Source organism: Panthera leo, chromosome B4 (assembly GCF_018350215.1).
Source record: "Panthera leo isolate Ple1 chromosome B4, P.leo_Ple1_pat1.1, whole genome shotgun sequence".
NCBI lineage: Eukaryota > Metazoa > Chordata > Mammalia > Carnivora > Felidae > Panthera > Panthera leo.
In genome coordinates, this window is record NC_056685.1 from 64,386,874 (window position 1) to 64,410,143 (window position 23,270).

General features: G+C 38.6%; 1 long non-coding RNA gene across 7 annotated transcripts in view; it reads right to left on the reverse strand.

Moving 5' to 3' along the window:
• Window positions 1–23,270, reverse strand: part of LOC122224420 — a 64,060-nt gene that overhangs the window by 12,572 nt on the left and 28,218 nt on the right. For 5 of the 7 annotated variants that reach the window (XR_006204777.1, XR_006204773.1, XR_006204776.1 and 2 more), the window contains 4 exons: window positions 21,383–21,524; window positions 19,505–19,635; window positions 17,854–18,043; window positions 16,814–17,167 (listed from right to left, as the gene is read on the reverse strand). This is a non-coding gene — a long non-coding RNA (uncharacterized LOC122224420). Of the gene's footprint in view, window positions 1–16,813; window positions 17,168–17,818; window positions 18,044–19,504; window positions 19,636–21,382; window positions 21,525–23,270 lie in introns of those variants that run through there. The other 2 variants (XR_006204775.1, XR_006204774.1) reach the window with 2 other exon arrangements.

Genomic DNA, 23,270 nt, shown 5'->3' on the forward strand with positions numbered 1-23,270 from the left:
TTTTGTTTATATTCTCCTTTGGATTGATGTTTCAAATCTTAGTGTTGCCCCTCACCCCACAATGTATTCACTTCTCTGTGCTTGTCTTCCTTCAGGACTTTATCTGTGTAATTCCTGGGTAGCTCATGGGTAGTGCATAGTGATTTGTAAAGACTGAATCTATTCTCTTCTGATGCTTTTATGGCAGTAAAATTTTAACATACATTATGAGAGGTTTCTGTGTTAATTTGGATCGCATTGATTCTGGCCTTTGGGTAGTTTCCTTTTATGCAAACAATGATCAGTATTCTATAGAAGGTCGCTCTGCAGATCTCTAGGGATTTCAGGTGACTATATAGTCATCTTTCATTCGCATCCCCTACTACCTATGAACTATTATTTGTTTAGGGTCTGCCTTCTCTACAGAATTAAAAGCTGCAGGAGGATAGAAATCACATTTTCTTCACTTGTATATCCTGATAGTCTGGAACATACTAGACACTTAATAAATATTTGCTTAAAAAATAAATCAGTAAATGTCAAAAATGACTGGCATGATTTTATAAATTCCATGTACTCTTGAGTATTCTTTATTATAGAATTCATGTGGTGTAGGATCCATGTGGTATAGATATATTTGGGGGTATCTGCCAGTCAATCTCTGAATTGCTGCTTCTCTCCCACTTTCCAAATGGATAGGCTTGAACTTAAGCTTCTGCCTAAGATGGGATAACTGAATTTACCCTCCCATCCAAAACAAAAAAAGCAACCAACCAACAAACAAAACAGACAAAAGACATGGCATAAAGTAATAAAGAACAATGATCCTGAGAATTGTTATCCCCGGGAGATGGGAAATAGATGAGGCAAGCTCTAAAAGTTTTATTGCCTTGAGAATGCTTCTAGTTCACAGCTCAGGAAGGGAAATCTTAGGAGGAGTGCAGAGGACTGAGTTGAGAAATCAGGGAGACCATTGTGGTTAGAATTTGTAGAATACTGATCATTGTTTGCATAAAAGGAGACTACCCAAAGGCCAGAATAAACCACCCAATGTAGCTTATAAGAAACAATGCTCAGTGCTCAAAGGGAATAGTACTTTTTCTGAGTCATGATGGGACCTTGGAGAGAATACTCAGAATGATTATGCCTTAATAGTGGAGAATTAAGTAGCCCTGGACTGAGCAATGCCTTGGATCTACCTAACAAATCATAAAAGCAACACCTGAGAGGCACAGTTTTCAAGTGACTTCTAACTGCATCCTGGAACAAAACTTAAGAATATTTATAGGAATATAAAAATATCCAGTACCCAGCAGAATAACATTAACAATGTCTGGCATTCAATCAAAGATTACTAGGCATGCAAAGAAACAGGAACACAATCCTTAATGAGGAGGATAATCACTTGAAACCAATCCAGAGGTAACAGATGTTACAATGATCAGAAGGCATTAAAATGGGTTATTGTAACTATATTCCATATGTTTAAAAAAATACAGATGTGAAGGATGAAAAAAAGACCAAAATAGAACTTCTGAAGACGGAAACTATGAGATGAAAAACACACTGGCTGGGAATAATGGCAGGTTAGACATTGCAGAAAAAAGACTAAGGAACTTTAAGCTTAATAGAAATTATCTGAAATAAAACATGGGGGTGGGGGACAAGAGTGAGAAAAAGTGAAAGGAGAGTAAGTGAACGAACCATGGACAACTTTACACAGCCTGATACAATGTACTTGTAGTCCCTGAAGGGTAGAAGAAAGGGGTGGGAGACAGAAAAGAGTTTTTGAAGAAATAGCCAAAAAAATTCGAAAGTGATGGAAACAATAAATCTGTAAATCTAAAAATTTTAGTAAGCTCCAAGCACAAACACTAAGAAAGTTACACAGAAGCGTATTGTAATTACATTGCTCAAAATCCATGATAAAAGAACATCTTAAAAGCAACCAGAGGTGGAGCTCCTGGGTGGCTTGGTTGAGCATCCAAATTTGGCTCAGCTCACAATCTTGCAGTTTGTGAGTTTGAGCCCCACATTGGGCTCTGTGCTGACAGCCTGAAGCCTGCTTTGGATTCTGTGTCTCCCTCTCTCTCTGCCCTTCCCCATTTGTTCTCTGTCTCTGTCTCTTTCTCTCTCTCTCTCTCTCTCTCAAAAATAAATGAACATTAAATTAAAAAAAAATTTTTTTAATGTTTATTTTTGAGACAGAGAGAGACAGAGCATGAACGGGGGGAGGGTCAGAGAGAGAGGGAGACACAGAATCTGAAACAGGCTCCAGGCTCTGAGCTGTCAGCACTGAGCCCGATGCAGGACTCCAACTTAGGGACCTGAGATCATGACCTGAGCTGAATTCGGACACTTAACCGACTGAGCCACCCAGGCGCCCCAAACATTAAATTTTTTAAAAAAATATATTAAAAGAAATAAATAAAAGCAACCAGAGGTACAAGATACCATACATGTAGAGGTCTTTGACAGCAGATTTCATCTGAAGCCATGCAAGTGAGAAAACAAAGGAACATTTTTAAAGAACTCAAAAAAAAAAAAGAAAGAAAGAAAGAACAAAAAGAAAATGATAAACCTAGAATTCTATATCATCAAAAATATCTTTCAAAAATAAAGGTGAAATAAAAACATTTTAGACATTTTCAGTTTCAGACACTCAAAAGCAAAAAGAATTTATCACCGGTGGATGGGCTTCCAGGTATCCATTTGATTGGGCACAGATGATTTGATCACAAATAGGCAGACCTTGGGGTGCCTGGGGGGCTCAGTCGGTTAAGCGTCCAACTTCTGCTCAGGTCATGATCTCACAGTCTGTGGGTTCGAGCCCCGCATCGGGCTCTGTGCTGACAGCTCAGAGCCTGGAGCCTGCTTCAGATTCTGTCTCCCTCTCTCTCCCCCTCCCCTGCTCATGCTCTGTCTCTCTCTGTCCCAAAAATAAATAAAAACATTAAAAAAAAATTACAAATAGGCAGACCTTACCTGGGCCCATCAGAATATTCTTCTAGGACTAATATTACCCTGTATGTTAAGTAACTGGAAATTTAAATAAAAACTTAAAAAAATATTTTTCTAGGAATGTGGAACTTGAACTAAGAGAATCATGTTAATATGTGAAAATGAGGCTGACGTGCAGTAGCCCAGGGGAGGTTGTGAGCACAGAAGGAATAGTTAATGAAATAACTATTAATGAATAACAGAGGTGACAAGCAGACATTCCCATGATTCTTGGTGGTCTTCCAATTCTCAGTTCTAGTCTTTCTTGCGAGTGAATTTGGATTCTGCATTTGAATTCTGTGAGAAACCATTCTATCTTTAGAATAAATTTACCTCTTTTTAACATACTTGTCACCAAAATCCAAATTTTTTTTGTTTATTTTAGCATAAATACACTGGGGTTGTCACATCTAGACATAAGAACAGAAAGAGTAGTCACTTGTGAGGATTTAGCATTTTTAGGCCAGTCATCTTTAGGATACCATGGTCTTTTGAGCTTTAAGACCTTGGATTTCTGTTGAGTCATGGGAGAAAAAGATGCTACAGCTTTTAAAGTTTTCTTTTTCACTATATAGAGTGCCCAGCCAGCCAGAAATTGTTGAAAAAATGAGGAAAACGGCAGCAAGTGCTTTGTAGTATTGGTGTAAGAGTCCAGGAGAAATTAGAGTTTTCTATATGTACTATTTGCTCTTCTAGCATCCTTCACAAGATGCCCCTAAGCCCTGGTTGTTACTAATAGAATCTTTGACTTTTGCTTTTTCATTAGTCCTTAGTCTTTTTTTTAAAAAAAGTTTTTATTTTAGGGGCACCTGGGTGGCTTGAGTCGGTTGAGCGTCTGACTTCAGTTCAGGTCATGATCTCACTGTCTGTGAGTTCAAGCGACAGCTCAGAGCCTGGAGCCTGTTTCCGATTCTGTGTCTCCCCCTCTCTCTCTGCCCCCCACCCCCACTCATGCTCTGTCTCTCTTCTCCTCTCTCTCAAAAATAAACAAACATTAAAAAAGAAAAAGTATCAATGTGGTATATGCCAGCCTCTGAGTCTATACCAAACGATTGTTTTAAACAAGTTTTGGTTTCCATGTGTCCATATTTCTATTCTAGTCATTAGGTATTAGGTTTTATTTTCTTTTATTTAATTCAACAGGATAATAAGCATGCTTTTGACCACATGTTTTGCTGGTAAATTGACTAGACTTTAACTTAGAATCTTAGAAAATTTAAATCTTTAAACAGTCGCTCTTTTTATAATCTTTAATGTTCTTGTTTCTAACAGTGTATCCTGTGATTTTTTTGTATTTTTCTTCCCTTTTGGATGATGCGACAGTGTTAAAGTCTTTTATGAAGGTTCTGGTGATTCTAAATATCGTTTGGGGGTGTTTTGACCTACTTAGAATGGCTCTTTGTGCTATAGAGTGTGTTTATCCCCAGGGTAACTCTGCTACAGAATTTCCTCGTGTGAATGCATTGAAACTTCCCACTTGCCAGATCTTTTATTACATGAACACAATGAAGCAGCATGTGGCCAAAAAGCAGTGAGGGAGATTGCATTGTTCTTGACTTCCTTGAATTAGACATTTTATTCATCTAGTGTTGTCTACAGATTGTTTAACAGTAACATCGTGAACCAAGGTTTTGCAGCAATAGTTGCTCCCACATGTGTTAATTCTCAATATGTTTGCTGTGCATTTTGTTTAACAGCACATACTTTCAGATAAAATTTTACTTTATACTGCAGTTTTTTCAGGTCTATGGCTCTATTAAATATAACAATGTAATCCTTTTAGCTATTTAAAGATGAGCTGTCAGGTCGTTGTATTTAAACTTACAGGATACATTTTCAGTGTTTGCATTTATTAATACTCCATATTTGTGGATTTGTGTGAATCCGCATGTCATTTGCTTGATCATTTCAGGGTTGGGTCATTTGCAGTAGACATTTTTACCTAACCATTTCCACTTTTAAAAAATGCAAGTAAATATTTACACAGAAATGAGAAATAATCACTTGAAATAAAAATAAGCAGGTCAGGTTCTGTTTGGTTGCTGTCAACACATGAACTTGAGGCCATGTGATGTTTGTTGAAAGTGGACAGTTGTGATGAATGTAGTATTTTTATGTACTTTGGCCTCTAGGAGGCAGCATGATCTAGTAAAATTTCTGCATCCGAATAAGAAAACAAGTTTCCTTTGTCATTTTCCTTTGTCATTTTAAGAACTTTTCAGTATTAGGGGCGCCTGGGTGGCTCAGTCCGTTAAGCGGCCGACTTCACCTCAGGTCATGATCTCACGGTCCATGAGTTCGAGCCCCGCATCGGGCTCTGTGCTGACAGCTCAGAGCCTGGAGCCTGTTTCAGATTCTGTGTCTCCCTCTCTCTGACCCTCCCCTGTTCATGCTCTGTCTCTCTCTGTCTCAAAAATAAATAAATGTTAAAAAAAAATTTTTTTTAAAGAACTTTTCAGTATGAAAACATTTGCCCTCTGATTCATAAAGTTATATTGGGAACAAATAACAGCTGATAGTCACAGACTCCTAGAGAAGGAGATTTTGTGATTGTGTTGTTCTCTTTGTGAGTACTTAAAAAGGAAAAGGAATTATTGTGATTGCTAAAGTAGTCGCCCAACGATTGAGAAAGCAAAGAAATTGATAATTTTAATGGATGGGTACTTTTCCATTTACAGATCATAGTTTTCTCATGTAAATGCTCTGTGAGCATTACTGTTATTAATAGTTTGGGACTCATTTCTAGCTGGTATTTTTGCTAGAATACTATGTTAAGTGTTTAAATATAATTTGAATTAAATCATTGGCAAATGTTATAGCTCTCTTATAGCTATTATTAAAAGCTGTCTAAAATTGGGTGAAATTGAAGAGATGCATTATGTCAATATTTTCATTGTAACTTTTGAGTGTGATCAAAATATACTCATGACCTACAACTATTGCTGGCTTCAGGAGAACAGGAATTGTGAATGTCTTGTTGGGGGACAGTTGGAGAGCGGCCATCATTTATGTATTTTTCTTTTCCTGTTTTCATGGCACCTGAATAAATGCTATTTAGTGACTTGGATGAGAATAATATAGTAAAAGAATAATGCCCCTCCCCCTTCCTGGTTTCCTGGAATTGCTACTTTTAGGAGAATTTATTCTGCTAAACCTCAAAAGGTGGTTCAGAAGTCAAAGGAACTGGTGGGAAGATTTATTTATAACCTTATTTATGAGATTGGTATTATTTCCATTCATTGAATTTTGTGTCGGTTTCAACCCGAACCTCATAAAGTTTGGGTCCTACTCTTTTGACCTTGAATGTACTTAATCCAGAAGGAATTAACCAAATACTGAAAGAATTGATAAATGTGAAGGAAAATTAGAGTGCCATATATTCTAAAGAGGTCCAGTACTTTTTCCATAAAAGGATGCGGTCCTTTAAAATGGGTGTCTGGAAATATAATCTGGCATTTTCTCATTTGGATGGTCTGAGATTTCCGCCTCTCTTTTTGGATTTGACACACAAAGGTTTGCAGTCAGCTAATGAGCTGGGTTTCTTTTGGGTTAAATGTTGAATGTTTCTGCATTCAAAGGGTGATATTTGAGACAAAATGGAAATGGGGGAACACAAAGTGGTATAACCTGTTCTGATTTCTGTAATGATTAGGCATTTGCTTGAAGGGATTAAAGCATCTCAAAATCTTCAGATTTTAGAAAGCAAAATGGGGCTTCAATTCTCAACTTTTCATATATTCTACATTATGTCACTAAAAAGTTACTTACAGGAAAATGTAATTTCTACCAAGAAAAACAGTGTCTCAAAGTATTCTATTTCAACATTGTCTAGTTTCTTGTTGTTCTTTTAACTAGAAATCAGAGTTATATGAAGGAGAAGCATTGTGAAGCATGTTGTATTTTAGCCTAAGTGTACCTAGGATTTTTTTTGTCCATTAATGTAGTTTATGACCGTTAGACCTAAAATAATCATGCCTAAAAGTTGTGTCCTGGTCTTCGTAAGAGGAGGAATTGTAGTAGTGAGATTATTTTTCGTACCATTTACAACTGTCCTCATTTTGAAGCAAGTCTATCCAATGCATGCTATAAGTATACATCGTAAATATACTGTAGTGTTTGTAGAGTATGGGAGGAAATTTCTAATATCTAATTGCAAGAGTCTTCTGTAAGAAAACATGGCCTGTGCTTGGTTTGTCAAATATGGAATAAAATGTAGTGTTAGAGCATTCAGTGTGCTTCAAGGATGTCTACAGTGGACTGAGCCCTCCAGGGTTGTGTTTTGTGGGGATGTGTTTATGTGTGAGTACATGTACATGTATGTAGGCTGGGCTGTTTCATTAAAAACAGCTTATTAGGTACTATTAAAAATACTACATTGGGCACTTGGGTGGCTTAGTCAGTTAAGCGTCCAACTTCGGCTCAGGTCATGATCTCACAGTTTGTTAGTTCGAGCCTTGTGTCGGGCTCTGTGCTGACAGCTCGGAGCCTGGAGCCTGTTTCAGATTCTGTGTCTCCCTCTCTCTCTGCCCCTCCCCTGCTTGTGCTCTATGTCTCTCACTCAAAAATAAATAAGCATTAAAAAAATAATAAAAATATTGCTACATTTGTGCCCAGAACGGTATGTAGCATATATAGACAGAATGAACATTTCAGTGGAAACAGAGTCCTAGGGCTTAAAGGGACCCTGGAGAGTGGCAGTGCTTCGATCCTCCAGCTCTGCTCTCAGGAGCCGGGGTGAAGAGTTCTGTGTTAAAATTGAATAATTAAGTGATTAATAATTAAATTGAATAAGGACAGGGTTGCTTTCCTTTTTGTTAATTAGATGTAATGAGTAGAATTTCTTCATTAAAAAAATTTTAGCGCAATGTTTCTTTTAACCTTTGTCACTTCTTGCCATTTGTCTGCCTGAGAGTGCTAACTGAATTCACGGCGAAATCTGTGTAGATACATATGAATGCAAATTAATGGGAAAAATGCAAATAGCTCACTTTTTTGTGGCCTTGTTTGCTTGTGGCTATGATTTTCTTTCTTCTAATAGGTATAACATGGTTGAATTTTCTGGGGGTAAGAGTCCCCTGTGTGTGTGTGTTAGAACTGAACTTAGCCGGTAAATCAATATTCTATCCACAGGAACGTGTTCTGCAAAAAGCGTTGTGAATTTCAAGTGTTCCATAACCCAGACAATGATCATAGCCAGTGATTTGGTCTGCTGTTTGTTCTTACCAGTGAAGCCCAGAGAGATTTAACGACTCCATTAAGGTCAATGAACAAAGATTGGTAGGGTTAGGGCTCTAAAATGTGGCTCTGACTTTATGTTCATTATTCTAGATTTAACAGCAATACTTCACAAATATAACTGAATTTGGAAGGAGCTTTTTTGTTTTGGAAATATTCATCTATTCGATAACGTAATCTCTATTTTTACAGATAAGGAAACAGGTTTATAGAGTTTGAGGGATTTGCAAAGTTTTCTAAATGACTCATTAGAGGAGAAGCCAGGTCTTGTTCTGGAATTGCTGGTCCTTTCTTTATATAATTGGCTATTAGTAGGGGGGAAATTGTCAACAGGAATGATGACACCTTCAAAAATCTCTCCAGTCACCATTTCATTAAAATCACATTTTCAAGGATTTAAATGCAGGAAGAGCTGGGCCAGCTGATAGCCTTTTGAAAGAGATTTCGTTTGTAAATTGTGGTTTTGGGAGGATGTTTGACTCTTGCTATTATAAGGATCACAAACAAAATTCAAAAGTTTTTTTTAAGCCTTTGTCTTAATTTAAAAATTTTATGTCCTTCAACAAAAATAAAGCTTGGAAGAAGCAAGCATGCATTTAAAAATCTAAAAGTCTTTTCAAGGAAAATAGATAGTTTTGAAATAGAGTGTCTCAGATTAGATTGTACAGCTGATTGAATTTAGTGTCTTATTTATTCCTAAAATATTTTCCTGCTGTAATTTTTCTGTTCTTTGAAATTCTCAATTTGATATTTAAAAAAGTTCTTATTTTTGAAAAAAGGTCCAGTTAAAAACTAGATTATTGCTCCTATAGTGTCGGACTATAGATGTTCAGGTTGTTACTGGGACTCAGAAAGACCTAAGTTTGGGTGCGGGTTACTGGACTGTGTCCATCGTATGAAAATTCATTCAGCGTGGTGGGTGCACTGTCCTCTGTGAATATTGTGTTTCCATTAAAAATGGGGATAAATAAAACCCCTGTGGAGCAAATACATTTCTTGAATGGCTAATCTTAACTTTAAAAGTTTGCTAGTTGTCATTAGATGGAATTATTATTTTGCAGCTTTGCCAGCTATTTTTTTAACATTTGAAGATTTACATTTACATAAAAGTTGCATTGAAAATGTCATAATAATACAGCAGTAAGTGTTGTTTATAACAATTTGACTCAGTGATATAGCAGCTACTGGGAAGAAGTCACAAAATCTTTCCAGGCCAGTTTATTAAGTAAAAATGGACATTGGAATTTGATTTTGAAGGATTAGTAAGAGGTTATTGAACAAGGAATAAGGGAGGTTAGTATACTCTGGGTGAAGGAGATAACACCTACCTGACAAAAGGAGCTAAGAAGCATCCCAACCCCAGGCTTTCATAATACTTTGCATAAATCTCCATTAGAGTACTTTTCACATTATGCTGGCATCTTATTTATTTGATTATTGTGCTGGAAATCTGGGCAATGACTGGGTCTTTATCTTCCCCAATGCCTGGCATATAATAGATAGCCAATAAATTCTTGCTGAATGGGTGAAACTATGCAAGACCACGTGTTAGAAACATCTAACAATTTGGTGGGGCTCTAGGATAAGCCTTAGTGTGGGCATTGGTAAGAGGAAAAGCTGTGTATAGATGATATGAAGTTTTGGGGTGATGGGGGAGTTCAGAGCTGATGGCCAAGAAAGAATTCTTGGAAGTGGGCAGAAAGAGCTGCACTGGGGTTGTGAAGAATGACTGGTTATATACCATGGAGTTGGGGGAGGTAAAGTAAAAAAGGAAGTTTTCAAAGAGATTTTCATAGGCTAAAGACTCACAGATTACTAGAGGCCTAGCTATTGTCAAGCTAAGGTTGTTTTTCCCTCTAGCAAAGCATCAGCATTAAGACAGTAAGGAGTTCCTGGACTTTAGGCTATTGATGGGATTGCCTTTTTCTTTTAAACTGGTGAAGACTCTTATCAGTTTAACTATTTGTTTTCTTTGTCCTTTCCTGTTCTTGGGCAGCTGGAAGTGTCCAAGGAATATCACACATAGCACACTCCTGGGAGGGGGGTGCTAACTTGAACTTTGTCCTCAGTGTGCCTTATGCTCCCTCATCAATATCCTTCTCCATATCATAGACTTTGTATGCAAGGCTAAAGGGTTTGGATTTACCCTGTAAGGAGCTGTTGTGCCATGGAGGATATCTGAGAAGGGAGTGGGTAACATGATCAGACTTATAATTTAGAAAGGTAACAGTTTGAGGCCATGCAGAACATAGACTGGAGGAGGCTGTATTAAAAGTTTAAGGCCAATTGGGGTGTAAAGTGTGTGTATACTTGGGGATATGTAAGACAATCCAGGTGTTAGGAGAAAATATTCAAACTTCAATTTCTTTTTAAAAAATCTTTACCACATTTATAATGTATGCTGAAATATCATCTTAGTTATTGTGTATGTTGATAGTGGCTTCCTAGTCTGAATGTCCCATATTCACATCCATGTGGTAGGTAAGGCTTCCTGAAAAGAGAAAGACAATTCTATGACTCAAAAGGCATGGCAGGGATTTTTTCTTTGTTTGTTTTTTGCTTTTAGTATTTTGCTGAACTTTTTTTTTTTTTTTTTTTTTTTTTTTTTTGAGAGAGGCTGGGGTGGTTGGGGGTGGGGGGAGGGCTTACATGAGAGAGGGGCAGAGAGAAAGAAAGAATCCCAAGATGGGCAGAGAGAGGGGCTGGAGTTCACCCCAAGCAGGGCTTGTACTCATGGGATGTGGGACTCAAACTCACGAACTGTGAGATCATGACCTGAGCTGAAGTCAGATGCTTAACGACTGAGCCACCCAGGCATCCTGAACTTTGTAGTTTGCGTGTGGTTGGTTCAGTGGATTTACAGAATATATTGTCTAGCTTTAAACTCTCACAAAATGGTGCATGAATGTAAAAATACTCTTAAGGAAACCACAGTTTGAAGATAAGCCTAAAAATAAAACCCAAATAAACAAGTAAATAGTAGAGTTTACATTTCTAGTAGTTCTGAGTCACATGATGAGGCAAAAACAGTGACTGTTTAACCCGACAGGACAAGCAGGTGACCAAAAAGATAAAATCAGAATTATCACAAAGATTCTCTGAAGTCTGGATGTACATCCAGTGTGAAGTATGAATTTTGACTTAAGCTTTACCATGCTTTGAGATATTAAGTAATATGAAGCCAAGACTGCTTTTCAGGGCTCCTGGGTGGCTCAGTTGGTTAAACATCCGACTTTGGCTTAGGTCACAACCTCACCAGTTGGGAGTTCTGTGCTGATGATGCAGAGCCTCTCCCTCTCTCCCTCTCTGTCTGCTCCTCCCCCACTTGTACACACACACACACACACACACACACACACACACACACACACACACACACACATTGTCTCTCTCTCTCTCTCAAAGTGAATAAATAAACTTTAAAAAATTAAAGAAAAATAAACAGCTTTTCATTTTATCTTTAGAGCCTCTTATTAAAAGTTCTACTTTTGTGTATTTTTTAATACATTAGTACAGTAGTACATGTGTAATTTATAAATGGTCATGTCCTGGGGTGCAGAGTCAGAAGTTTTAATGGGTTGTATGAAAAAAAAAAAAAATTGGGAGGATTGGTTTCGAGAAAGATGCTGAAAAACTAAGGCAAAGAAAGGTTGGTTATTTGAGGATCTATTTAGATTCTACGAGGTACTGTAGACCTTATGGTTTCCTCTGTATATATTTCATGATATTAATGATAATCCTGTGAAATAGATATTATCATTTTATAGACAGTGAAACTGACTTAGAGAAATGAAATAGCACGTCCAAGATCAGAATTACTGTATTGCAGATTGACTATTTCAGCCTAGGTCTCTTAAAAATTCATGGGCTTTCTATATATTGTTTATATTGAATGGCTGGGCATTTTAAAATGCTTTTAACTGAGATAAAGAATACAAGTAACTCATTTTCTCCAGTAGATTACTAGTGAATTTGTTATGAAGTTGTATTTATAGTAATTATGTATGATGTGTGTTACTTGTTCCTGTGTCTGAGGGTCCAAAAATTATTCATCATGTTCAAAGTTAATACTGATTTTTCTAAGCTTTTGTATGATAATAGAATATTCCAGTTAGGGAAAATATTTTTCCTTTGGAAAGTCAGTCCTGTTTTGAATCAGGAACATATGGGGGGGCGGGGGGGAGGAACATAAGCACTATTCAAGCAACTAAAATTGATGTAAATACAAAATTTACTGATGCATTTAATTAAGCCCTTGTCAGATGAAGGTTTTCATGTCTCCTTCTGTATCTCCAGGCTTGTAATAAAAGTTTTCAAATTATTTCTTCAGTCTTAGAAGCTAACAAGATAATGAAAACTGCCTCAGAGCTTAAGAGGCTTTTACTTGAGTTTAGTAGTAATATTTCCCTTGATTCATTTGTTTATTTCTTTTGATGTCTTTTTGCCAGGTACATTATTTATTTGCTGTGAATTTAGACAACTAGCAGAAGTGGAATTTACATATTTGCACAGAGTACTGAGAGATGCTGTAAAGCAAACAAAAACCTTCCTGGGGGAATTTTAAGAATGCTGTATATTTTTTAAATGCAAGTATCTGCTTGTTCCCAGTTGATGCCCTCTGCCCTGTGACTATTATTTTCTGTCTTTTTAAAGGTTTTAACTATGACCTTTTTCTTATAAATTTGGTTTGGTTTCTGCATAATGTCAGGTGGTTATTAACAAGTAAACACTGCATATCTGTCATAGGAAAGTTGCTAGAAAATTCACTTTTCCATTCTCCGTGTGGCAGCCTTAAATGCCGTTACAGCTTACTCCATGGTTTGCCTTTTTCTGGTAATTGTCAGATTCAATGATGCATTATTTCTTTTTCTGCTTATTTATTTTTCATCTGTGAGGAAGCTACCTTATACTTACATTCAAAATGAAACTTAATTTTCAAAATAATAAGTTTCCAACTATTTAAAACAAATTTTTTAAACATTTATTTGTATTTTGAGAGAGAGCATGAGTCGGGGCAGGGGGCAGAGACAGAGGGAGATACACAATCTGAAGCAGGCTCCAGGCTCTGAGCTGTCAGCACAGAGCCTGACATGGGGCTTGAACCCACAAACTGTGAGATTGACCCGAGCCGAAGTTGAACGCTTAACCGACTGAGCCACCCAGACGCCTCAGCAAATATTTTTTAAAATAGACAAAAGTCTGGAGACAGTTTGTAAGTGCAGAAATACTTGGGACTCTAGTTCTCTGAAGCTGCCCACCCTTCCCCCTCCCCCCCCCCCCCCCCCCCATGACTTCAGTAGTTTCAAGAAAATATAGCCAGTGTGATAAGGGAGAGAATGCAATCAACACACGCCAGGCACGGTGCATAGCTGTTAGTGCACATTATAGAACGTATCGTTCCCATATGATATTGGAGGAAACTAGGCTTCAGAGAATTTATATATGTTTTCAAGGTTGTACCTCCAGTAACTGACAAAGTGGGGATTGACTTCTGAGTGTGCTACCATTGCTCTAATTTTTCTTGGGAAAGATAACCTGTATGTATGTGTGTGTGTGTGTGTGTGTGTGTGTGTGTGTGTGTATAAGGCTTTATATATAAAGCCTTAGCTTGGTGTCTGTCACATGGTAGCTTCTTTTTAAAAAAAATTTTTTTAATGCTTATTTATTTTTGAGAAAGAGAGAGAAAGAGAGCACGAGTGGGGGAGGAGCAGAGAGCCAGAGAGACCCAGAAACTGAAGCAGGCTCCACTCTCGGAGCTGTCAGCACGGAGCACAACTGGGGCTCGAACTCACAAGCTGTGAGATCATGACCTGAACCGAAGTGGGAGGCTTGACCGAATGAGCCACCCAGGTGCTCCACATGGTACATTCTTAATACAGATTCTCCTCTTTTTTCTGAACTTCTCTGCCTATCACTGAAACAATTAAAAAAAAAAAAAAATCATACACACACAAAGGGGATTAACTGCTATTTCCTCCCTTCTGGGAAGGGGCAACTTGATTAAAAGAAAGGAAATGTGTTAAATACCCCTATGCTGCTTTATCCCTTTTTGGCTAAGCGTCAGGAAACCATTCACAGAGAGCTTTTCTTATTGTTTTAACTCTTGTTATTGATGTTACAGTTGAGACACAATGTTACTGTAGTTTCAGGTATACAACATAGTGATTCAGCAACTCTGTACACTAGGCTGTGCTCATCGTAAGTGCAGCTACCATCTGTCACCATATAAAATTGTTACAATATTATTGACTATATTCCCTATGCTGTACTTTTCATCCCCACGACTTTGTTTATAACTGGAAGTTGGTACCTCTTAATCCCTTTCACCTACTTGCCCATTCCCCACAGAGAGTTTTTCTATTTTGAATGTAAAGTGGGAACCAACAGAGAGCTGTAGAAGCTACCGGCCATTTGACCCCTTACTAATAAGGATTGTTAAAGGTTTGTTTGAAGATTTTTTTTAAATAAGTAAGCATTTCTGGGGCTTAGTTTTGCATATAAGGCCAGGAGTCTCCTGATGCAAAGAAAGAAGTAAGGGGGAATTCTGACAAGTTTTGTATAGCAAGTTTTGGATAGTAACGAGTCTTATCAGGGCCCTTGGGCATATGCGAATAGTCCATGGCGTGCCCTTCATATATGCTAGGTTGTGTAGCATATATGCTCCTTCAGACCCCCAGAGTTGTGTAGCACAGTGCCCGTGAATCCAGTAGATGGATAATTTCTTTCATTTTTAATTTATTTTTTATTTTTGTAATGTTTACTTATTTTTGAGAGAGACAGAGAGTGTGGGGGTGGGGAGGGATGGAGTGGGGGCAGGCAGAGGATCCTATGTGGGCTCTGCACTGACAGCAGAAAGCCTAATGTGGGGCTCAAACTCACGAACCATGAGATCATGAGATCATGACTTAAGCTGAAGTTGGACGCTTAACCAGCTGAGCCACCCAGGTGCCCCCAAGAGATGGATGATATCTTTGAAGAGATCATTTTCTACTTGTATGAGTCTTTGAGTCCCCTTAAAATCCCATCTGTATGTTTTACCATTTAAACAAATATTAGCAAATATAGTGGCTTCTCAATTGATGGCTCCTCTGGAAATTAAGGTTGTCCTAATGAAGACCAGTTTTTTTGTGAGATAGGAGGCATCTGAAGGCCAGAGTCCCAAGGGGACAGTCATTCTCAGCAGGTGGCTGAGGGAACAGCCTTTGAACACAAGAGTCATCATTTGCTCTGGTCATGTGAATCCTTGCTGCCACTAGGTGGCAGGACAGGCAAGAATTCTAGGCAGACCTATAAGGTTAGGAGGCCAGGTCAGCCATTCTTGTGGAGGTGGGAGAGGGTATAGGCAGTCAGGGTGCTACAGGAAAAGAATTTGCGCCATAGAGTTTGTTTTTCTGCTACTTATTTAAATTATGTCCTTATTTTAATTCTGATAAAGTTTCTGGGGATAGAATTTGTTCCATAGAATGTGTCCTCTTAAAGGCCTGAATCATTAAAATCTTAGCTATCAGAAACTGCAAAGTTCTGCCGTACAAATAGAGGTCCATAGAAATTGGCTTTCCCAACATCTTAGAGCAAGTCACTGGCTGTTCTTGCTCTTTGAGTTCCAGTTCTGTGCCAATTAAGCTATTGTTTTGAGCGCAGTCTATTTAAGGAGAAAACTAAGAGACTGAAGGATGTTCTAAATTGTACCTTTATCCATAATCCTGAATGTGGACCCTATTCTGCCTAAATCAGGCACTGCTGGTCAAGAGGTGTAATGACCAACCTTGTCAGTCCTGTGACTGCAAGAAAATGACCTTCATTAGGTTATGAATTAAAATGAAGAACTATGAAATCTAGCTACCACATTGTGATACTTACAGGGTTAGGTGGATTAAAGGGGGAATTCTAGAGGTGTGCCTGGCATATAATCTAGCACCATGACTGGAATTAATAAAATATATTTTCCTTTGTACCTGTTCTCTCCCTACTGATTCTTTCATATATGTGTCTTGACTTGGAGATATATCAGTTATTTGGGCATTTTAATGATCATTTGGACTGAAGTGTTCAGTAGGAGGAAGAACTTTCTTTTTAATAGTCCAGGCTTTTATTTTTAAATTTCTTTTTAAGTTTATTTATTTTGAGACAGAGAGAGAGAAAGGGAGGCAGGGGGAGGGGCAGAGAGAGGGAGAAAGAGAATCCTTAGCAGGCACTGCAGTCCAACACAGGGCTCAGTCTCACAAATTGTGAAATCATGACCTGAGTTGAGATCAAGAGTCGGACGCTTAACCGACTGAGCCACCCAGGTGCCCCAACAGTCCAGCCTTTTAAACTGTCTTTTATAATAGCAATGACCTTTTAAAAAGCAGTGTTATTGTCAGTTACCTGTTTTCAAAAGGAAAGCAGTTAGTAACTGTGCTTTTGAATAGTGATTTTCAAACTTTTTAACCACAACCCAGTACAACACTATCTGTGCATGTGTGAGCATGTGTGTATCTGGGATAAAGCTTAGCCTTTCTGTGTGCTTACATACTCTATTTTCTGCTGGACTTGCTAATGGGATGAAACCACATTTTGAAAAATCTTATGCCTTAGAGAAAAAGATGATAAGAAAACATTCTTTTTTGGCAGATTGCAAACATCCAGGGCCAAATTTAAAATGAGAAGGTGTTAGAAGGTGGAGGAGAGATAGTGAAGTATCTCTCAAACAGAGCGGGCACTTGGAGACCAGGAAACAAAGAAGGACACTGCGTATCTTTTACAGAGTTGTATTCAGGGTACCTTACTGACACGGGGGGAGATAGGGCAAGGACAATCCACAGCAGCTTCAGAGTTATTCTCAGCAAAATCCAGACCTTCGTCCACAGACTTTATGAAGCGAGGGGACATGCAGAAGCGCACTGTAGTGAGACCAACAGTTGACACGCACCTCAAAGGGCTTGCACATACCCTTTAAATCTTGTGGCACCTCCTGTGCGTCAGGAAAGAAGGAAGTCTATGTTGTCTTTAACAGATTCCTGGGAAGCCAAAATAAGCCTAAACCCATTCTGGCCTTGGCAGGTATCCCTAAGGTATGTATGTCAATGTCCAAGGGACCTGGGACACGTAGCCCGAAGAGAGGTCATTGAGCAAACATGAACAAGATGGAGGGCCAAAGATGGAGTCAGTATTGTTAGCACTCCTACAGATTGTGCCTCTTGAAATATGTGAGTTTGGGTCCTAGATCTTGGTGAGGCAGATGGGGCATTGACATTTCCTTTTTCTTTTTCTGTTTTTTGTTTGTTTGTTTGTTTTGTTTTGTTTTGTTTTTAGAGGGAGAGAGCATTAGTTGGGGAGAGAGGCAGAGGGAAAGAGAGAGAGGATCTTAAGCAGGTTTCACACTCAGCATGGAGCCTGATACAGGGCTCGATCCCATGACCCTGGTATCATGACCTGACCCAAAATCAAGAGTCAGGTGCTCAACCAACTGAACCACTTAGGTGCCCCAGGCATTGTCATTTTTATCAGCTCTCCCTACGCTTACTTGTGCCAGGGATATGATTTAAGGCTGTGAGAGCTAAAAGAAAATGCAACATAGGTACTGTGAATCCCAACTAACAGTGTTGCTAAAACTTTTACTCACCCTGTATTTTTTCTGTGGGTGGGTTTTAAACTTACTTCTTGTAGTTCTTGAATCAGTTCTTGTGTTAAGTCCCATCACTTAGCAAATCCACTTAGACAGCTTTGGAAATCCAGGTGCGAATGAAACCGACTGCTTCCTCACTGCTGGAGGAGTAGGGCAGCAGTGTTGACTGCTGCTGCCTTGCTCATAACTTGGTGTGTGTGACCTCACTTGCTCCTCATAACCCTGTGAGAGAAAAGGTAAAATTGTCTTCTTCGTTCAATAAGACCACCAGTACCAAAAAGCAAACAAGCAAACAAGACCCAGGAATCTAAAATGTTAGTTAGCTTGCTCAAAGTCACAGAGCTAGCAGAGGAGGGTAAAAATGTCAATTCGGGTCTGCCTTACTGCGAGAAATCTTCATAACAAAGCCTTTTACAATATGAAATAAAAAGCATCAGTGTCAGAAGTATTCTTATTGTGGATTAAATACTAATAAAATGGTAAGATGCCTTCATTTGGAGAAACATTGATGCCGTCCCTACACACGATTTTTCCCCCTCTGTGCAGCAGACTTGGAAGCCTGAGTTAAATGCCTGTTTTTTATGGTTTGTCTTGACTGTTTTTTTGTTTTGCTTTGTTTTTTGTTTTTCTGAAAAACCTGTGAAGTAGTGGGGGTGGGGGTGGTGGTGGTATCATTATTGTCAATACTGAGGTCTGAAAAGGTTGTGTGAGAATTTAAATGAAAGCTCAGATATTCTGACCACCTGCCCACGTCTTCACAGCAGCATTAATCCACGTGGGCAGAGTAATTGAATGTGTTGGGTAGAGGCCCAAGGTCAAAATGGCAGACGAATAGGATCACGCAGTGTATTTGCCGTTTGAGTTGAGAATGTAGCCATATCAATACTGTGTTTGGTCCGGGAACCCTCTTGCACTGTTGGTGGGAATGCAAATTGGTGCAGCCACTCTGGAAAACAGTGTGGAGGTTCCTCATAAAATTAAAAATAGACCTACCCTATGACCCAGCAGTAGCACTGCTAGGAATTTACCCAAGGGATACAGGACTACTGATGCATAGGGGCACTTGTACCCCAATGTTTATAGCAGCACTCTCAACAATAGCCAAATTATGGGAAGAGCCTAAATGTCCATCAAGTGATGAGTGGATAAAGAAATTGTGGTTTATATACACAATGGAGTACTACGTGGCAATGAGAAAGAATGAAATATGGCCCTTTGTAGCAACATGGATGGAACTGGAGAGTGTGAAGCTAAGTGAAATAAGCCATACAGAGAAAGACAGATACCATATGTTTTCACTCTTATGGGGATCCTGAGAAACTTAACAGAAACCCATGGGGGAGGGGAAGAAAAAAAAAGAGGTTAGAGTAGGAGAGAGCCAAAGCATAAGAGACTCTTCAAAACTGAGAACAAACTGAGGGTTGATGGGGGGTGGGAGGGCGGGGAGGGTAGGTGATGGGTATTGAAGAAGGCATCTTTTGGGATGAGCACTGGGTGTTGTATGGAAACCAATTTGACAATAAACTTCATAAATTGAAAAAAAATTAAAAATAAAAATAAAAAAAATACTGTGTTTGGCCAGCATTCTATAAAGTGACCTCATAAGGGACAAAATTAAGTGCTGTACTGACTGGCTATTTCACATAGCCAATAACTAGCCAGCTCAACAGGTAGAAATGTTACCTGAGTTGTGATTTTTCCTTTCTGTGTCCAGTTTCTTTGAAGTACTTATTGACATGCAGTGCAGTAAACCATTCTAGGTGAATAAACACTGGATTCATCAGTGGCTTTTAAGTGTATTTGGCCTCATCCAGCTGAAATTTAAGATTTTACAAATGATTAAAGAAAAAGGATAAGTGTAAGTAGGTCATTTGTACCATAACTGTAGAAAGGCTGATTAAATTATAAACAATAAGGAGAGTGGATAAAGTTTACTAAGAGTTTCTTATGTGTCAGACAGTGTTCAAAGTGTTTTACCCATTTTAGCTTAGGAAATCCTCCTTAAAATCCCCTTGAAAGTCAATACTACTGTAGTTTTTACAGATGAGGAAATCAAGCCACTAATAGTTTAGATTAATAAACTAATAGCTTCATAGACCTGAGGGTCATAGTTTGATAAGTAGTAGAGCAAGCATAACCTGACTCCAGATCTTATGCTTATGATACTGTTATATAGCCTCCGTGTATAACAGAAATTAAACTAAGTTAATAGAAAATGGGTCCTAATTGTAATTTTGTTGTTCACTTATAATCTGAACTTACACAAGTCACTTGATCTCTTTCTACCTCTGTGTCGTCATCTGTGAAGTGTGTATAATACCTATTCTGTCAACAAGTTCAATTTGTGATAGGGATCAAAAGCTGGAGTGCTAAAGTGACCCTAGGACAGGATATGTTGTGGAAATGAGAGATGATGAGGAAGAGGTAAAGACGATAGAAAGTGCTAGAAAGTATATGTTTTAAAAGCTTATATGCAAGAAATATTTCACAATGTTGGTTTGGTGGCAGAAAAGTAAGTGCCAACATGGCAATTGTCAGGGTAGGCTGTGGGTACCATCTTCATGGGAAGATGGGTGGGAGGGGCCAGAAGTAGAGCCTGGAGAAGTAGCTCTGTGAGTGGATGTACAGCGATGCCCTGTGGGTGGCGCTGCTCAGTGATGGCAGGCCACATTGGACGGCTGCAAGATGAGAGAAGGCTGATGTGGTGGGGGAAGTTAGGATGAAGCATAACCACACGTGGTATGTATGTATGTATATATGTGCCCCTTCAGCATTTTTGTATCCTTCGGATACAACATCCCTAGTAGTGCAATTGCTGGGTCTTAGGGTAGCTCTAGTTTTAAGTTTTTGAGGAACCTCCATATACTGTTTTTCAGAGTGGCTGCACCAGTTTGCATTCCCACCAACAGTGTAAAAGGGTTCCCCTTTCTCCACATCTTCACCAACATCTGTTCTTTCCTGAGTTGTTAATTCTAACCATTCTGAGAGATGTGAGGTGGTATCTCATTGTGGTGTTGATTGGCAGTATTCACTGATTTAAATGTTAATCTTATCCAAAAACACCCTCCAAGTGGACACATAAAATTAACCATCACAACCCTCTGCACGATGTGCTATAAGCAAAGCCTTCTTAGGACATTAGAGCCTTTACCATCCCATCCTCAGAATGTGTTTTAAACGCCAGCATTTTTTTGTTCCATGTATTAGGTAGAAATCCTATAACCTGCTTGAGTTAAATTAATGGATAAGAAGGTACTTTTAAAATTGTGTAACAGTCTACAAATGCAAGGAATTTAGGGAAGTGGTGAGTGGAAAGGGTATGGGTAGAGTTTAGTATAAATGGGTGGATTGCCACCTGTCAGGAGGAGTACAGTTTGGCAAGAGAACAATCGACCCTTGTTTTTGTGACCAGACACTTTACTACACACAGTGCAGGGAGGAGGGGACTTCTTAGAACCTTCTCTTAGATCTGCAGGAAAATCCTATTTTTGTTCTGGCGGGGAGTGGCTTGGGTGGGGCCTTTCGAACTCTGGTGCTGCTCCCTAACCATTGAGTTCTTACCTACTGTTCCTGCTGTTGGCTCTCCGAGAGATCTCCTTGTAGTGCTGTGAACCCGTGGGTTGAGGAACTGGGTAGATAAATATAACTTGTTTCTATAGTAGCTGTCTCTTGAGCCATATTGTCTCATAAACTTGGGGGGAATCTAATTAATTAGAAGGGATGATTATGTTACTAATATACTTACAGATAGAGTAACCCCAATTTTAATTCTTCGAGTCAGAATAGAACAGCATTTTCACATTGTTGCTCAATAAATGTTTGGAAACCATTATTCTATTTTTGTAATTCATCTCTTTTCTGTCTCACCTCTGATGTTCCCCACAACTCACATTTGAGTGCCTATGATAGGAAGGATGCTGTATTTTTTTTTTTTTTAGGAGTAATGAAATGGAATGTAGATTTCTTTGAGGAATTTTTAAATGAGATGGATCTTAGTATCACTATGGAAATAAAGTTTTTATTAATAAAGTAAATATTACATACTGTCAAATACCTTATAGAGTATGTTTTTATAACTGAAATCTTTCTACAGAGTAAGCTTTTCTTTAGTCTGACTTACAGACTGGTGGTTTTATTTCCAGTGAACTCTTACAACAAAATGTTCATTAATTAAAAATAGCTGCCCCATACAGGAAACAGCTCATATAGCAGCTTCTGACACTGTTCTAAAAACAGACTTGAGCTGCTCTGAGTGCTAAAGAAGAATGAACGCTGAAAACCTTGTGAACGAATTCGGGTAAAAGCATGATATTTTTAAAGAAGGATCTGTGGTCTTTACATTTATGTTTTTCTGTTTATAAGACTCATGTGCTTATTATTAAAAAACCAAGCATTATAGCAATATATTCTGTAGAAACTGAAATTCCCACCCAAATTGTGGTGTCCATGGAGTCTGGTGGTTTTTACCAGATTTTTTTTCTATGCATGTACAGAGTGTATGCTTTTTTTTTTTTTTTTAATGTTTGTTTATTTTTGACAGAGAGCGCATGTGTGAGCACGGGAGAGGCAGAGAGAGGAAGACACAGAATCCAAAGCAGGCTCCAGGCTCTGAGCTGTCAGCACAGAGCCCGATGCAAGGTTTGAACTCATGAGCTATCAGATCATGACCTGAGCCAAAGTCAGACACTTAACCAACTGAGCCACCCAGGCACCCCAAGTATATACTTATTTTTAAAATGGACTTATATGGGGATGCCTTGGTGGCTCAGTCAGTTGAGTGTCCAGCTTCAGCTCTGGTCATGATCTTGCTGTTTCCAAGTTGAAGCCCCGTGTTGGTCTCTGTGTTGACAGCTCAGAGCCTGGAGCCTGTTTCAGATTCTGTGTCTACTTCTCTCTCTGCCGCTCCCCGACTTGCACGCGGTCTGTCTGTCTGTCTCTCTCTCTCTCAAAAATAAATAAACATTTTTTAAAAATGGGATTGTATGTTCTTTAAACTTGTTTTTTTCATTTGTATGTATTAGAAATTTTCCACATCAAATTTTCAAAGTCCTCTTCCTTTATTATTTCTTTAAAAAAAATTTTTTTTAACTTTTATTTATTTTTGAGAGAGACAGAGCACAAGGGGAGAGGGGCAAAGAGAGAGGGAGACACAGAATCCAAAGTAGACTCCAGGCTCTGAGCTGTCAGTGCAGAGCCTGATGTGGAGCTCGAACTCTCGGACTGGGAGATCATGATCTGAGCCAAAATCTGATGCTTAATCAACTGAGCCACCCAGGCACCCCTATTATTTCTTCTACGTTAGCATCTCACTGTATAGCTGTACTACAGTTTGTTTAAACGAGTTGTCTATTAATAGGTTAATGAGTTGATACTCTATTTACATTTTTTTCCTTGAAAGTCATTGTTTTTAGGGCAGATGTAATTGAACAAAGTTAGCACATATAGTATA